The 17,792-nt window shown below is 43.1% G+C and overlaps 1 protein-coding gene and 1 pseudogene across 2 annotated transcripts in view; one reads left to right on the plus strand and one right to left on the minus strand.

The window, feature by feature from the left end:
• The window catches only part of PLEKHA8 (pleckstrin homology domain containing A8), a 56,659-nt gene that overhangs the window by 319 nt on the left and 38,548 nt on the right, over positions 1-17,792 (plus strand). The gene's annotated exons all lie outside the window — the stretch shown is intronic.
• Positions 813-16,580, minus strand: LOC119946172 (annotated as a pseudogene).

The raw sequence follows: 17,792 nt of genomic DNA on the forward strand, positions 1-17,792 counted from the left end.
ATAATAGTGATGGTACTTGTTAAACGTTTACTATGGGCCAAGCACTATTCTAAGCGCTGGGGTAAGATACAAGGTTGGACACAGGCTCTGTCCCACATGGGGCTCAAACCCTTATCCCCATTTTACAGGTGAGGTAACTGAGGCACAGCGAAGTGACTTGCCCAAGATCACACAGCAGACATGTGGCAGAGGCGGGGTTGGAACCCAGGTATTTCCGACTCCCGGGCCCGTGCTCTGTCCACTAAGCCACGTTGCGTCTACCGAGTGAAATGAGGGAAAGGGGTGTTGTTGGGTGCCTTGGGCTTTTACTCCTCTTTTTGTGTTATTTGTTAAGTGCTCTGTATGGGCCGGACACTATTAAGCGTTGGGGTAGATCCAAGCTAATCAGGTTGGACACAGTCCCTGGCCCACATAGGACTCACAGTCTTCATCCCCATTTTCCAGATTAGGTAACTGAGACCCTGAGAAGCGAAGCTCATTCATTCAACAGTATTGAGCGTTTACTGTGTGCAGAGCACTGTACTAAGCGTTTGGGAGAGTACAGTGCAACATCCACTAAGCCACGCTGCTTCTCAAGATCGTTGAGGGCGGGGACCATCTCTGTCAGTCAGCAGTCAATGGTATTTATGGAACGCTTACAGTGTGCAGAACACTGTACTAAGCACTTGGGAGAATACAGTATAAAGAGAGTTAGTAAACACGTTTCTTACCTGCAACAAGGTACTCTGTTATATTGTACTCTCCCAAGCGCTTACTTCAGTGCTCTGCATACAGTAAGCGCTCATTAAATACCATTGATTGATTGGTTTCACCTAGTTGGTTGAAATCGCAGTCTCCTGGAGCTTCTCAACATCGGCTGCCCCGGATTGATATCCCGTTTGTGGACTCCTCCTGGAACCATAGACGTCTAAATAAATCGCAAGATGCTTCCCGGCGGGAGTCAGTGTTTGTTTCTCTTCCAAATTCAGGTCTTGCCCATATTGCAAGCCTTTGGTGCGCCTTGAAATTACCTTCATCTCCATCCAATTGTTATTTCGCTTATCATTATTGGTCACGTTCCAGTAGTACTTTCGTTTTGCAAAGTCTTAATTGGCTCAGCCCTCCGTAATATAGGGGAAGATTCACAGACATCTGATATTGCTAATGGCATATCAAGGCCCAAAGCTCGTTCTTTACCATAGTGAGGGAGGGATTTTGAGAAAAGGCATAAAGAGCTCTTCTCCCGAGCGCATCTCTTCACCCCAAATGAATAGATTTTGGTTCCACCATGTATGTGGCTCAAATTGGCAGGCAGTCAGGCAAAGCAGAAATGAATTTTCAAAACTAGGCCTGGAGAAAGTTTAACCTTTATTCCCTGATTTTTCATCAACAGCAGCATCATTTGAGTGCCTGTAGCACATAGAAAGGAGCTGAATTGGGCTCCTGAGACATATATTAACGTCTGTCTATTCCTACAGACTGTAAACTCGTGTCTGTTTATTGTTGTATTATACTCTCCCAAATGCTTAGTACAGTGCTGAGCACGTAGTAAGCACTCGATATATATGACTGGCATACAACAGAAGCATAAGGCACAATCCCTGCCTCGAGAAACTTACAAAAGTAAACATATAAGATTCCATGCCTACAAATATAATCAAATAAAAAACAAAGACTTGTCTGTCTTCTTTGAGTCATCTTTAGATGAAACAGTAGGTGGAGTTGACATAGCAGCGGTGGTGGATTTTTCTCTCAACCTGACTGAAACAAATGGCACTTGATCTTTGGCTAGAGTCAGGACCAGTTTAAATTCTGCTAGGCCTCTGCTAGGCTAGGCAGTGACGGCCAAGGAGGCATCCAAATCCCTTTTCCGTCCACCCCAGAGCAGAAGGATCATTGATTTTTGGGTTTCCTTCCTTCTCCAGCCACTGCCAGGGCCATTTTTAGATGAGCCTGGTGGAATGGAGGAGAAAAGGAGGTACTGAAAGGTAAAATGTCCAAGATCCCCCAGCCCTTGAGTGAAGTTATCTCTGAGCAGATGGTCCAGTTTTTTCTTCGAATACAGTGGCCCCGACGTAATTTACTCAGTAATTATGTTAAATTTTATGTATGGAGGAAATTTTTGCTCTATCCTTCCTGGGATTACAACTGGTAAATATGAGTTATTTACTTCCTTTGGTCACAGGTCATTGATGCTTCCTTTGCAGGTTCTGTGAAGTCTAGACCAAAAATAGACCCCAAAATGCTCCATCACTTAAGAATTTTACTTTTTTAATGGGATTGGGTCCTGGTGACCTGCGACAATTTTTGAAGTGTAGAGGTTTCTGTTTGCTACAAGTCTGTTATTTTAAGTACCCTAGTATTCTTAATTTATCGTCAATTCTTCTGTGGTGCGGGGAGTTGTGTTCCTGAAGAACCTTGAGTTCACAAAACTAGTGTTTTGCTATACCTGCTTGACCAGTGCTAATCATTTGTCCAAAAACGGTACTTCTGACACTGCATCATTCAGACAGATATGCAGTGTGGGAAAGAATATTCCGTAATTCCTCACCAGTGTCCTATTCAGACCTTATGTTGTAGAAAGAACTCCCTGTATGTTATAGTGTCTGTTCCGCAAATGAGAAATAGAGGCACAGGAAGATTAAATGCCTGAGATTCTATAGCATTCTTAGTTTTTTGATATTTAATTACCAAATGAAAGTATTCCTTTAGGCCCTCTTCATTGACTTAGAACATGCAGCTTTGCCTGTTGAGTTTCTTGTGTAAAAAAGCATCCAATGAGACAGAGCTTAGCAGTGAAACCACTTGCTAAAATATTTGTCAAGATTACGTAACGGGTAAAATACAAACTTCTTTGTCTTACAATCCAAAGACAGAGTGATCTTTCATATGTAATTTTGAAATGTTAAAGCCCCTTTCGTTTTTCAAGGTAATGTAATGGTAGATTTTTGTCTTTATGCGTGCTTGAAAATGTCTCTAGGAGGGATCTATGGCATCATTCTTGTGTGATTCTTTTTGGAGTTGGTTCTATCACTGTTGTTTGTTTTATTTTTCATTGAGTGAGTTTAATGCAAATGAAAAATGCCAGAATGACATCTTGAGAGACCACAATTCCCAGAGCAGGTGCTGCAGGAGAAGCAGTAACAAGGCATCTTTTTCCAACCTATTTCATCACTTTCTCTTAAACAGCCAGCTTCTTCAAATTCTGTGTGCATGATTATCATTGAAGTCAATCACACTGCAGTGCCCACGGTTTGCTTGTTTCCCCAGTTGTATGGAGTTGCAATTCAATAGGTTTCCCTTTCAAGGAGAATGTTAAATTAACTTTGGAAAAGGTGATGGGCTAACAATACAGCAGAACTGATTTATTCTGCGTATTGGGGTGATTTCAATAAAGTTCATGCTATACTTCTCTTTTCCTTACTCATCTTAAAAAGATACATCTTTCTCTTGGTTTCTGTTGTCATCTTGCCAGCAGTGTGATTGTAGTAGTTACACAAGGCTCTTGAATTTCCTTTTGAACCAAGTTTTTAAAGCATCTGATTTTTATTAAAAAGTGGCTGATTTTATGAAAAGTTCATATCACTTGGGCTTTCAGATTTTTTTAAAACTCAGATTCTATATTAAACAGTCTAGTATCCAAAATATTCAGGCCTGAGCCTATTTTGAATCCCCGAATGTTGTGGATCACTGAGAGGGAAGATGTACATCAGGAGTCTGGTCTCTTGCTAGCAGAGTATTTTTAGCTAAAAGCCCTGATGGAGAAAACTGGCTGCTGGGATGTAGTGAGTATACCCTCAAAAGGAAGCACAAATGTATTACTGTATGCACAAAAGTGTTGTCAATGCTTAGAAAATGTCATTTAACTAAGCAGAGTTCAGAGGGAGAGGGAAAGACTATATGCCGTATCCAGAAAGTCAAGAAATATGCTGGGATCCAACATATAAAACTCACAACTCTTAAAAGATCAGAACAAAATGAGTGTTTGATCACCTCTCAAACAATGTGATTTTTTAGGTCAGCTAGATCTTAAGGGATATTGTGATTCTGTTAGGAACTCTTTTTATTATTAATAATGTCAATCTTGGTGTTTAAGTGCTTACTATGTGCCAAGCACTGGGGTAGATACAAAATAATCAGATTTGACATAGTCCCTGTCCTACATGGGGCTCAGTCTAAGCTGGAGGGAGGATAGGAAACCTTGTTTAGGTTTCACCAGATTAAACTAGGAGGGAATTAAGGGGACAGTCTACACAGGTGTAGTTTGATCTACATTCCATCCCTTTATCCTTTTTAAATCTTAATCTTTAAAAAAAAATAAGTGTACAATCTTTAATTCAGACTGTAAGCTCATTGTGGTCCAGGAACGCATCTGTTATACTGTTGTATTGTATTCTCCCAAGCGCTTAGTACAGGGCCCTGCTAGTAAGCACTTAATAAGTATGATTGATTGATTGTGACCCAATTCATTCAGTCAGCAGGAAGGCAGCCAATTTAGGGGTGGAAATCTGTGGGTAATGAGGGTAATACTTATTGTGGTTTTGGGGAAGATTCATGGCATGTTTTATAAAGGTGCTGTATATGGCTTTTATTCTAAAAGCTTTCTGAATGCTAGTTTAAATTTTTTAATCTCTGCAGGAGAATTATTACATTATATGCTCCAGGTACAGTTTGTGTGGTCCTATTGAAAAGTTAAGCCAGTAAAGGACATATATTTGTGCTGTGATGAGTAGTTTTGTAGACAGTGGATGAAGCTGGCTTAGTCTTCTAAGGTTATCTGTGAGCCTATGATCATGAGAAGCCAAGTAAAACTCTCAAATTCCTTCTTCCCCGAGTAACAACACTTTTTCAATTACTCCTTGGGCACTTTCTCCCCTGCCCTGCCCGTTTCCCTTTCCTACTTAATCTTCATTCAGAAATAGATTGTAGGTGGGCAACATGACAATCAAGAATAACTCTTTTTTTTTTTTTTTTTTCTTAGATGCCAAGGAACTACAAAGGCTCATTATCATTTACAGCACCCAGAGTTGAGTCACCCACAGCCAGGGCTTAGGTATTCATTCAGACAAGGCCTCAGGGTTTATGTGCATTTGCCTAGTCATTTATTTATCCTGATATTTCAGTCTTGCATTGTCTACTTCCTATAACTGATCCTTGTTCTTCTTACTGTTCCCATTACCTGTGAGGCAGGTAGTACTATCCCTATTTTGCAAATGATGAAACTGAGGTACAGAGAGGGTAAGTGACTTATCCAAGGCTAGTGGCTACAAGCTACAGGCTAGTGGCAGAGGTGGAAATTGAACCCGAGCCTGCCACCTTCCAGAACGATGCCCTTCCACTGCACTGTGCTGCCTTCCTTCTGTTAGAGGATCAGCTCACTGTGGGCAAGGAATGTGCTTCTGTTGAAGCAGTTAGCACAGAGCATTCATTCATTTCATTCATTGTCATATGTATTGACAGCTTACTGCATGCAGAGCACTGTACTAAGCACTTGGGAGAATACAGTATAACAATAAACAGATACATTCCCTGCCCAGAACACAATAAATAATATTAGTGTTGTGCCGGGTCAAAGAATGCTGTGGTGTCTGACTATTTCTCTCAAAGTGGGTAGCCAAGAGACCAAGATATATGTCCTGGGTATGAACTCTTTCTCACCTTTGGCCTGGGCCATTTTCTTCCTCTTTGCTGACTGGGGCCAGTCGGACAGGAACTTCTTGATCAGTTGGGGAATCACCCCTAAACAACAGGAAGTATTACCATCATTCAACGGCCTGGGCTAATTCACAGTTGTTTTGAGAGGGGGGAGATGGTTGTCTTTCCCCACTGTCCCTGTGACCTATTAATAATTGTGATATTTGTTAAGGGGTAGATTCCAGATACTCAGCTCGGAGAAAGTCCCTGTCCCACATAGTAATGCCTGCATACATGGGACTCATGGTCTAGTGGGAAGAAATCTTATAAATAACGTAAGACTAGTAATGTAGTAGTACTCCTTTTGTCCCAACCCCTGTCTTCAGGTAGGAACATTGTTAACCTACTTTTTAATGATATTTGTTAAGTGCTTACTTTGTGCCAAACACTGTATTAAGCCCTGGGGTAGATACAAGCCAATCAGTTTTGATACAGTCCATGTCCCATATGGGCCTCACAATCTTAATCCCCATTTTACAGGTGAGATAGTTGAGGCACAGAAAAGTGAAGTGATTTGCCCAAGGTCACACAGCAGGCAAGTGGCGGAGCCGGGATTAGAATCCAGGTCCTTCTGACTCGCAGGCCTATTCTCTAGCCACTAGACCACTCTGCTTCAACTTACTTGACCCAGATGAGAGTCTTTAAGTGGGGAGGCAGAGATTTCACCTCAGGAACCCATTCCAGTTGAACAACCCCTGTTGTCAAGAAATTATACACAGGCAAATTAAAATTATTCTCCAGGCAGGTCAGCTGAAACTTTGCAAGGGCTGGGCCCAGCTCTCTGTGGGATGGGTCAGGACAACCCAAAGCCAAACCTAGTGAGGGATGGGCAGACTAAAAGTCTCCCCCAACCTTTGGCTGGACTAAGGGAGGGGAAGCAGAAGGAAGAGGACTAAATATATGGTTAAATCTTTTTTTTTAGTTTTGGCTTCTTTTCTCCACCTGTGTTGCGCCGAATTTGGGGAAATGAAACCAAAACAGAGAAATGCGAATTTATCTTTACCTTTGTCTCTCCTGTTAAAGTGTAAGCTCCATCTGCCATGGAATGCATCACTTTATCATTCTATACTTTCCAAGGGCCTAGTACAGTGTACCGCCTCGAGTGATTGCTCAGTAAATACTACCTTCTGCCATTATGAGCATCTAAGCTGAGACCATGCTCCTATGAGTATGTAACCTCAGTACATAGGGACCACAAAAGAATTGGGGATTGGGTGGGCTGGATCCCCAAATTTTCAATGCCTGTTGAGCCCAGGCTTGAGAGTCCAAGTTGGATTGGGCTCCGAAAGTCAGGCTAGATCAGGGCACTGTGATCAGATACTAGGCTCAATCACACCTTTTGCTCCACTGATGAGAAGCAGCGTGGCTCAGTGAAAAGAGCCCGGGTTTTGGAGTCAGAGGTCATGGGTTCAAATTCCGGCTCTACCAATTGTCAGCTGTGTGACTTTGGGCAAGTCACTTAACTCCTCTGTGCCTCAGTTCCCTCATCTGTAAAATGGGGATTAAGATTGTGAGCCCCCCATGGGACAACCTGATCACCTTGTAACCTCCCCAACACTTAGAACAGTGCTTTGCACATAGTAAGCGCTTAAGAAATGCCATCATCATCACTGTCCACAGTCGTGGCTAATTGATCCTTTTGAATGTCCCAGAAGTTGTATATTAAGGCTCCAAGGGTGCTTCAGTCCTAGCCTGGATCAGAATGTGTTTGACAGTTAGGTTGAGGCATTTCCTAGCTTGTATCTTAAAATAAAGTAGAGGAGGTTTCAGTTTATAGAAATCAGAAGTTTGGTGGGCTATGGGTTGGTGGTACGTGTGTGTATAGGTGGGGTGCACACATGCATGCAGACACTTGTTTGTTTACATAGTCAAGTATTTCAGTACAAAATTGATCATTGGAGATTTAGTAAGTGGCTGCCTGTTGGATAGAAGGCTACCCAGCTAGGATTTGAAGGGCCGGTTGTCTGGACCTCTTCAGTGTCGACAAGTGCCCCAGTGGCTGCCGTTTTCCTTTGACCCTGAGTTTTTTTGGTCTGTTTGGGCCAATTACAGCCAATATTGGGTATTAGCCTACCCAACTGTTTTGCTACCACTTCCAAGCGCTTAGTACAGTGCTCTGCACATAGTAAGCGCTCAATAAATACGATTGATGATGATAAGTTTTGGGAGAAGGAGGAGCTTCTGAATGAGGATAGACTGAAATGCTTCTATCTCTCCAGCCAGGAAAGTCGAATGCTGAATAGTATTCCTAATTGCCCCGACCCCCTCCTTCATAACAGGTTTCAGACAAGGAATTACTGTACATCAAAGCCCACAACAGGATAAGAGGGTACTCAGTGAAACATGAAAATGGTAGGTTCAAAACAAACCCATCTTTGAAGACTTTATTATCACAGGAAATTGTGCAAGCACCTTTAACGTATGCACACACACACACAAATGTATATTTATAAATGTACATATGCATACATTAGTTTACATGGTCAATTTTCTTCATTTTTCCGTACCCTTTATAGTACAAGTAGTATATATCTTCTCTCTCTTGCTCCCACTATTCATAAATATTGTGTTTCTGCCTGTCTTCCCCATTAGGTTTTTAAGACGGGACTGTATCTTTTACTCCTGTTGTACTCTGCACAAAGTAGGTGTTCAGTAAATACTACTGACTGACGGAAAGCTTTCTTTTAGGCAGGGTATGGATTTTTCTGACTATAACTCTGCTAGCTTGAATTTTGTTGTGTTTATGAACTGCTTTGCTTCAGTTACAGGTTATCGACATTGTTGACCTCCAGTTGGATAAAGCCCCTTCCAAACTTTGTTCAGTCTTTTTTTTCCCTCCCTTATGACAAAAGGAACCTTTTTATGCCAAGTTCTTATGGTGACACTTAAAAAAACCTCTGGACTTGATTTGTTGTATTGTGTTTCATTTTGCTCATTCTTTTTTTATGGTATTTAATTGCTTACTATGTGCCAGCACTGCACTGAGTACTAAACTGTGAGCCCATTGTTGGATAGGGACCGTCTCTATATGTTGCCGACTTGTACTTCCCAAGCGCTTAGTACAGTGCGCTGCACACAGTAAGTGCTCAGTAAACACAATTGAATGAGTTAATGGGATATATCCAAGATAATCAGGTTAGACACAGTCCATGTCCCACATTGGGCTCACAGTCGTAATCCTGCCCAGACTTATGTGGGTGTTGGGGGCTCCTTCTAGATCAGTGGAGCCATGACTGTCAAAGATAGTGAATGCCAAAGCCTTAGATAAGGTCCCAGGGAAGGCAAACTACGGGGGTGTGTGTGTGTGTATGTGTGTGTGTGTGTGTTTGAAAATCTCCCACAGATAACCCTAAGTGGATAATTGATATGTAAGTGAAAGTTTGCTGAATCATTTATCAGGAACCCTTTCTGAGAAATCCTGAATTATCTAGTGTAAATAGGTATTAAGGTGAAGAGGTGGGTGGAGGTGGAGGGATGTGTATGTGTGTGTTTGTTTCTGTCTTGTGGTGATTCTTTTGGTATTTCAGCATGGAAAAGAATGCTAGAAATCCCAAAAAGTTGATTCAGAGTTGCCTGACAAGTTCCAGACACTTTGATTGGAGGCGGAGGGAGTGAAGGAGGGAGTCTGTGGTGAGGAACTTAGAATGGCTCAGAAACTGAGGCTAGAAATACTTCCTTGTCCCTAAATGTGGGAGGAAGTTAAAAGTATCTGTAAGATAAATCATCAATCAGTGGTATTTATTGAGCACTTACTGTGTGCAGAGCACTGTACTAAAGGCTTGGGTGAGCACAATACAGCAGAATTAGCTGGCATGTTCCCTGCCCATAACGAGCTTACCATCTAGAGGGGGAGATGGACATTAATATGAATAAATAAGTAATTTATAATATATAATTTAAAGATATGTATGTAAGTGCTGCGGGGTTGGGGTTGGGGTGAATATCAAGTGTCCAAAGGTCACATATGCAAGTGCATAGATGACACAGAAGGAAAAGCAAGCCAGGGAAAAGAGGGCTTAATTGGGAAGGCCTTCTGGAGGAGAGGTGACCTTAATAAGGTTTTGAAGGGGTAGAGAGTAGTGGTTGGGGTGTATAGAAGGGGAAGAAGTTCCAGGCTAGGGGAAAGCACATGGGAAAGGGGTTGGCAGCGAGATAGATGAGATTGGGGGACAACGAGTAAGCTGGTGCTAGATATGTGTGTGGTCTGGGCTGTAGGTAGGATATCAGTCAAGTGAGGTAGGATGGGATGAGATGATTGCCTCAAAGCCAGTGCTGCAGAAGCTACAAAAGAAAAAAAAAACTATCAGAATCCCTGCTAAAATAGACAATTTACAAGGAAAATAGGGACAGTTCTCTTCCCCAAAAAGTCTGAGTATTCAGAAAATGCCCGTGAGAAACTGTATAGAGAAACAGGCATATTTCTGTAACCAAAGACTGACCTGCCTCATTGACTGCTGGTTGACTAAAAGTCCCTTTTGCTCTATAATATTATAAACTGAACATATCCATTTACAGTCGTTCCTTCAGAATTTAAGATTTTTCATGGGGCCAAAGGGGGCTAAAGTTCTAAAGGAAGTAGTCAAAGTGAAAGTCATAAGAAATAGATGGTTCTGGTTAATGAGTTGCTATAGTATCAGCAAGCCTAGAGTATCAGATACTGATACTTTCCCGTTTCAATCTAGTGCTCCTCTGTGTAGTGCCCCTTTTGGAGCAGGACCGTGGAACTAAGTCCAACAGTGCTCTCTTTCATTATTAGGAAGGGACAGGACAGTATTGTCTTTAAAAGACAAAGAGAAATATGCTCTTAGACTTTAAAAAGCATTTAAAAAGTAATATCAGAAAATGATTTGTAGATCATGTGACCCACAGCTTTTGAACAAAAGCTCAAGTTTGCATTTTTAAAGAAAATTGGGGTTCACTATAAGGGGAGACCTCAGTATTCAGGGGCGAAAGTAAAAATCATAATGGAAAGAGAGAGGGGCTGACTCCCAGGCCCGGGCTCTATCCATTAGGCCATACTGCTTCCTTGGCACACATAGGCTAGCGAGGGGTGGCCCAGGCCAGGTTACCCCTCTGGGAACTGAAAAAACAACAGGGAGAAGCGTCCTCTTTCAGTCAATCAGTGGTATTTATTTATTTATTTAATGGCATTTATTAAGAGCTTACTATGTTCAAAGCACTGTTCTAAGTGCTGGGGAGGTTACAAGGTGATCAGGTTGTCCCCTGGGGGGCTCACAGTCTTCATCCCCATTCTACAGATGAGGGAACTGAGGCACAGATAAGCAAAGTGACTTGCCCAAAGTCACACAGCAGACATGTGTCAGAGCCGGAATTAGAACCCGTGACCTCCGACTCCAAAGCCCGGGCTCTTTCCACCGAGCCATGCTGCTTCTCTATTTATTGAGAGCTTACTTTGTGCAGAACTCTGTGCTAAGTGCTTGGGAGAGTATTACCCAATAGAGTTGGTAGATGCATTCCCTGTCCACAAGGACCTTACAAGTCTTTGGGTGGGGGGTAGATGCTAATTGAAATTAAGCATAGGGGAAATAGTAGGCTATAGGGTATTCAAATAAGGGTTGTGGGATTGAAGTATTAAAGTGCTTAGGGGGTGGGTGACGCAGAGGGGAGGGCCGATACAGGAAGTGAGGGCTTAATTGGGGAGAGCCTCTTGGAGAAGATGTGATTTTTAGGAGATGTGATTTTTGAAGGTGGGGAGAGTGGGGAACGGTCGGATATAATGGGGGAAGGAGTTCCAGACCTAAGCTGGGGGTGACGACAAGGGGTCCACAGTTGGGTAGATGAGATTGAGGTACAGAGTGTAAATTGGTGTTAGGGAGAGGCGTGGAATACGTGGATTGGGTTGTGAGGAGAGATCAGTGAGGAGGGATAGGAAGGAGAGTTGGTTGAGTGCCTTAAAGCCAGTGGTAAAGAGTTTCTATTTGATATGGAGGTGGATGAACAACCTTTGGTTTCTGAGGAGTGGGGAGGTTTAAACAGTTTTTTAGTAAAATGGCATGGGCAGAAGAGTGAAGTATGGACTGGTGAGGAGAGAGGCAGGAGGCAGGGAGATCAGCAAGGAGGCTGATGCGGAGGTCAAGGCAGGAAGTAAGGAATACTTGGATCAGCATGGTAGCAGTTTGGATGGAGTGGAAAGGGCGGATTCTAGAGATACCATGAAGGTAGAACTGGCGGGATTTTGTGACACTGAATGAGAGAGATGAATCGAGGAAAATGCCAAAGCTACAGACTTGTGTGATGGTGAAGATGGTGGTGTTGTCTCTGGTGATAGGAAAATCAGGGGGCATCTAGTAGAGTGCTCTACTTTGTCAGTTGTTACCAAGTATCTAAGGGTATGGGCAACTACCTAAATAAAATGAAGGAAATCTTTTTAAAGTGTGGGCTTTTGAGATTAAGAAGCATTGTGGCCTTTGGAAAGAGCACAGGCCTTGGAGTCCGAGGACCTGGGTTCTAACCCAGGTTCTGCCACTTGTCCACTGTTTTGACTTTGGGCAAATCACTTCACTTTTCTGTGCCTCGGTTTCCTCATATGTAAAATGGGGATTAAATCCTACTCCTGCTACTTAAACTGTGAGCCCCATGTAGGATAGGAACAGTGTCCAATCTGAATATTTTGTATGGACCCCAGCGCTTAGTACAGTGCTTGGTCCATAGTAAGTGCTTAACAAATATTATTGCTACTACTATTAATAATAAGAAGAATCACTGGAGACAATTCGGGAGTGACATATGTGAGACTTTGGAACCTTTTAGTTTTGTAGTCTTCTGTAAAATTTTAGGTGATATCAAAAATCAGACTTCACTGTACTGCCATAGTCATAAACCTCTTTTGTGATACCCCCCACTCCCTCACCATTCTCAGGTTGAGTAAAGTGTTTCAGAAAGAACATGAAGACTTCAAGAACAGTAAATCTCAAAGTGGCCCAGTGTATCCATAGTTTTCTTTTTATGGGGTGGTTTTGACTCCTGTCTGGAGACAGGTGGAGGATGATAATAGTAGTAATAGAAAAATTATTGGGGGGTAGAGGAGATGACTTGAGATCAATCAATCAATCGTATTGAGCGCTTACTGTGTGCAGAGCACTGTACTAAGCGCTTGGGAAGTACAAGTTGGGATCTCATCCATTTCCCTAGGCAGTCTAAGGGGTGATTTTTTTCACTAGTTTCACCCTTCCAACTATACTGCCTTTTTGTTTAGGGTTGGTTAGTGCTGGGTAAAGATTGGATTGCTTTCTATACTCTGAAGTAGGCTGAGAGTAGTACAGGCAAGCTGGACTCTGGACACAATGTGAAGATAATTTCCCCAGATGGGTCAGTGGTATTTATTAAGCATTTACTGTGTGCAGTACAGATTTGTTGAAGACATGTAAAAGTGGTTTCCTTTATCTGATTTAAAGTCCTTAGTTGTTTAGCCAGTGTTAAAGGCCCAATTTTGCTAGTTTGGACCTCTACTGCAGTCATTCCCTCCAACAGAAAGATTAGCAGGGTCTATTACTTGTTCTCACTTGACATTCTCCAGTTGGTCATCAGTAAGCTTTCTGATATCTAAGGAAGCTGGGACTGAGTCTGAATGCAGATTGGCCTATTTTTTAACCATCAGTGTTCATGTGCTGGCCTGGGTCATTGCTCCCAGTGTCGACTCAGTTCTCCTGGAACACGGGTTTTCATTGGGTGCTGTGAAAGAATGATCTTCTGACAGTGCATGTCAGTCTGGGTACGGTGCGACATGCTATTGAAAGAAACTGTTGTACAACATACCTGTGGCATTGAGCCCAGGGTTAGCATTCACAGGCACTTAGTATAGTACGGTGTCCTTCTCTTGGTGGACACTCAAAATACCATTACTGCAGTCAATCACTCAATCAATGGTATTTATTGAGTACTCACTGTGTGCAGAATACTGAACTAAGTGCTTGCGAGAGTACAACACAACAGAGACAGTGAGCCCGTTGTGGGCAGGGAGCATCTCTCTTTGTTGCTGAATTGTCCTTCCCAAGGACTTAGTACACTGCTCTGCACACAGTAAGTGCTCAATAAATACGATAGAATGAATGAATGATGATAATAATGATGGCATTTGTTAAGTGCTTGCTGTGTGCAAAGCACTGTTCTGTGCACTGGGGAGGATACAGGGTGATCGGATTGTCCCACATGGGGCTCACAGCCTTCATCCCTATGTTACAGATGAGGTCACTGAGGCACAGAGAGGTGAAATGACTTGCCCAAGGTCACACAGCTGACAATTGGCAGAGCCAGGATTTGAACCCGTGACCTCTGACTCCCCAACCCGGGCTCTTTCCACTGAGCCACACTGCTTCTCTAATGCTGTTTTGCTGTCTGTCTACCCCCTTCTAGACTGAGCCTGCTGTGGGCAGGGATGGTCTCTCTTGTTGTTGAATTGTCCTTCTCAAGCACTTAGTACAGTGCTCTGCACACAGTAAGCGCTCAATAAATATGATAGAATGAATGAATGAGTTGGTGACACATTCCCTGCCCATCAGGAACTTACAGTCCAGAGGGGGAGACGGACATTAAAATAAATTGTGGATATCTACATAAGTGCCTTGGAGCAAATTTTCCATAACGTGCATTCTAAAAGAATGCAACTCCCACCGTGTAGGAGATATGGATGTACTTACCAGTACCTGTTCATTATCAGACATCACCAAAGTACAGGGTGGCCTGACATTTGATGCATTGGGACAATCCAACTCTCTACATTTTAAAGCATTTAGCATAGAGGGAATTCTAGTCATCACCAGTGATCAGGCAGTTCTAGACTAGATGATGATTTGTTTCCATACTGTTCAGGATTTGAAGCACTTAGTTTTCCCGAAACATGGTCAAGATTTCTTTTATTGCAAGAAATCTCTGAAAAGATATGCCTGCTGTGTGGTTTGGTTTCTCTTGTTCATTAAAAAAAAAAACCCAAAAACTTCTTTGACCATAAATTGAGTGCGACCATGTGTGGCGTGTTTTCACAGAAGTGTATTTTTATTTTTAGATAACCACATTGCTTTGGGTATCCGAGAAGAGAGCTCAGTGCTTTTAAGGCAAGTTTTTAACTTGTGGGTGAGGGGGTACAGGTTATTCTTGTTATAGCCATAACTTGGAAACTCAAAATGTGAATTAATTTCTGTACAGTTTTTTTTTTTCATCCTGCTGTGTGAGAACACAGATTATTGTTAGGTGATTTTTGAGAGCTGGTTAGAAGCATTTTTCATGGGGAATGGGGTTTAGGGAAGAATGAAGATATAAAGTTGTAGGGATTTTCCCCCGATCTTTCCCCTCACTGAAGATGGCACCACCATCCTTCCTGTTGCACAAGCCTGTAACCTTGGTGTTATCCTTGACTCATCTCGCTCATTCAAAATCCTATCAGTTCAACCTCCACATCACTAAAATCCGCCCTTTCCTCTCCATCCAAACTGCCACCACATTAATCTAAGGTTTTTTTGGTGGTATTTGTTAATCATTATCAAAGGTATTTATTGAGTGCTTACTGTATGTGGAACGCTGTGCTAAGCTCTTGGGAGAATACAACACAAGCAGAGTAGAAGTTTAATTCTGGACTCAGTAATACAATTCCATTTTTGCCAGCCAGATGCTGTGAAAAGTCCATTCCTACCTTCTTCATCCATACCCCAGTATTGAACAAGTAGACATAACACTCACATATGGTTTTGGCCCTTTCCCAGGTCTTTCCATATACATATACTTCATGACGCCATACTAATACATACAGTACAGGAATCAGGGTACTGTATTGATTCATTGCAAGAGCCATTTTTTCTTTAAGATCCTTCTCTTCAAGCATGTTCTCAACATTGGGGACCACTGGTGAATCATCATACCTGTAACACCCTCCTGAAGTACATTTTCTGATTCCTTTTATCATCTCTTGGTGCACAATTTTAAACTCATGTCCCGGAAAGAGAAGGGTAGAATGACTATGGATCGCTGCTCTGGCTCCTCTAGTGGTATAAACGTTCATACAGAGAGGAGTCAGACAGAAACTCCTCACCCTTGGCTTCAAGGCTCTCCATCGCCTCGCCCCCTCCTACCTCACCTCCTTTCTCTCCTTCTACAGCCCAGCCCGCACCCTCCGCTCCTCTGCTGCTAATCTCCTCACCGTGCCTCATTCTCGCCTGTCCCACCGTCGACCCCCAGCCCACGTCCTCCCCCTGGCCTGGAATGCCCTCCATCTGCACATCCACCAAGCTAGCTCTCTTCCTCCCTTCAAAGCCCTACTGAGAGCTCACCTCCTCCAGGAGGCCTTCCCAGACTGAGCTCCCTCCTTCCTCTCCCCCTCCCCCCATCTCCCCCGCCTTACCCCCTTCCCTTCCCCGCAGCAACTGTATATATGTATATATGTTTGTACGTATTTATTACTCTATTTTACTTGTACATGTTTATTCTATTCATTTTATTCTGTTAATATGTTTTGTTTTGTTCTCTGTCTCCCCATTCTAGACTGTGAGCCCACTGTTGGGTAGGGACTGTCTCTATATGTTGCCAGCTTGTACTTCCCAAGCGCTTAGTACAGTGCTCTGCACACAGTAAGCGCTCAATAAATACTATTGAAAGAATGAATGAATGAGTTGATTGGCTCTTCCTAAGAGTCTTGTATGGTGGAAGGCCACTGAGATCCTGCTCATTTATTTCACCCACATATTTTCAGGCTGAATTCATTCTTTCTGCACTTCTGATGGTGCAATGTAGATTTCATTGCCATCCTTCAGGCTAATTCCTCTTCCAGGCCCAGCGACACAACACAAATGATAAATATGCTTGCAGAGTTCTGGGTTTAGATTTCTTGGTTGCTCTTTATCTTGCATGAATCCTCCGTGGGGGCAGTGGTAGCCCACCAAGCTGTGACACACAGACATGATGCAAGGAAGGGGCCAACATACTGAGCGGACCTCCCCCTGGGGCTCCCCTGGGGCCAACTGCACAGCTGTCACTCATTAAGGCTGTGGTGTGCAGGGCGTGGGGTGGCTGTTATGGCAATCAGGTCGGCGTGAAGCGTTAAGCCCTTGCTATAATAATAATAATAATGATGGCATTTGTTAAGCCTTTACTATGTGCAAAGCATTGTTCTAAGCGCTGGGGGGGGATACAAGGTGATCAGATTGTCCCTTGTGGGTCTCACAGTCTTCATCCCCATTTTACAGATGAGGGAACTGAGGCTCAGAGAAGTTAAGTGACTTGCCCAAGGTCACACTGAAGATGTGGTGGAGCCAGGATTCAAACCCGTGACCTCTGACTCCCCAGCCCGTGCTCTTTCCACTGAGCCACACTGCTTCTCGATGTGCCAGGCACTGCACTAAGTGCTGGGGTAGAGATAGACTGTGAGCCCACTCTTTTAGACTGTGAGCCCACTGTTGGGTAGGGACTGTCTCTATATGTTGCCAACTTGTACTTCCCAAGCGCTTAGTACAGTGCTCTGCACACAGTAAGTGCTCAATAAATACGATTGATGATGATAATCAGGTTGGACACAGTCCCTGTCCCACATAGGGCTCACGGTCTTAATTCCCATTTTACAGATGAGGGAACAGACACAGAAGTGACTTGCCCAGGGTCACATAGGAGACAAGTGGCAGAGCTGGGATTAGAACCCAGGTCCTCATTCCCAGGCCTGTGGTTGAAGCAGCATGACTTAATGGATAGCATCCAGGCCTGGGAATCAGAAGGTCATGGATTCTAATCCCAGTTCCACCATTTGTCTGCTCTTTTACTTTGGGCAAGTCACTTCACTTCTCTGGGACTCAGTTCCCTCATCTGTAAAATGGAGATTAAGACTGTGAGCCCTATGTGGGACAGGGACTGTGTCCAATCGTACTATCTTGTATCTACCCCAGAGCTTAGAACAGTGCCTGGCACCATATTAAGCTCTGGACAAATACCATAATGACTATTATTATTATCATCATATCCTGCCTTGATTACTATATTAATCTCCTTGCTGGCCTTTTGTCTCTCCCCACTCCAGTCCATACTACACTCTGCTGCCTGGAACATTTTTCTACAAAAACATTCAGTCCATGTTTCCCCACACCTCACTAACCTCTAGTGATTGCCCATCAGTGTCCACATCA

This window comes from Tachyglossus aculeatus, chromosome 2, assembly GCF_015852505.1.
Source record: "Tachyglossus aculeatus isolate mTacAcu1 chromosome 2, mTacAcu1.pri, whole genome shotgun sequence".
NCBI lineage: Eukaryota > Metazoa > Chordata > Mammalia > Monotremata > Tachyglossidae > Tachyglossus > Tachyglossus aculeatus.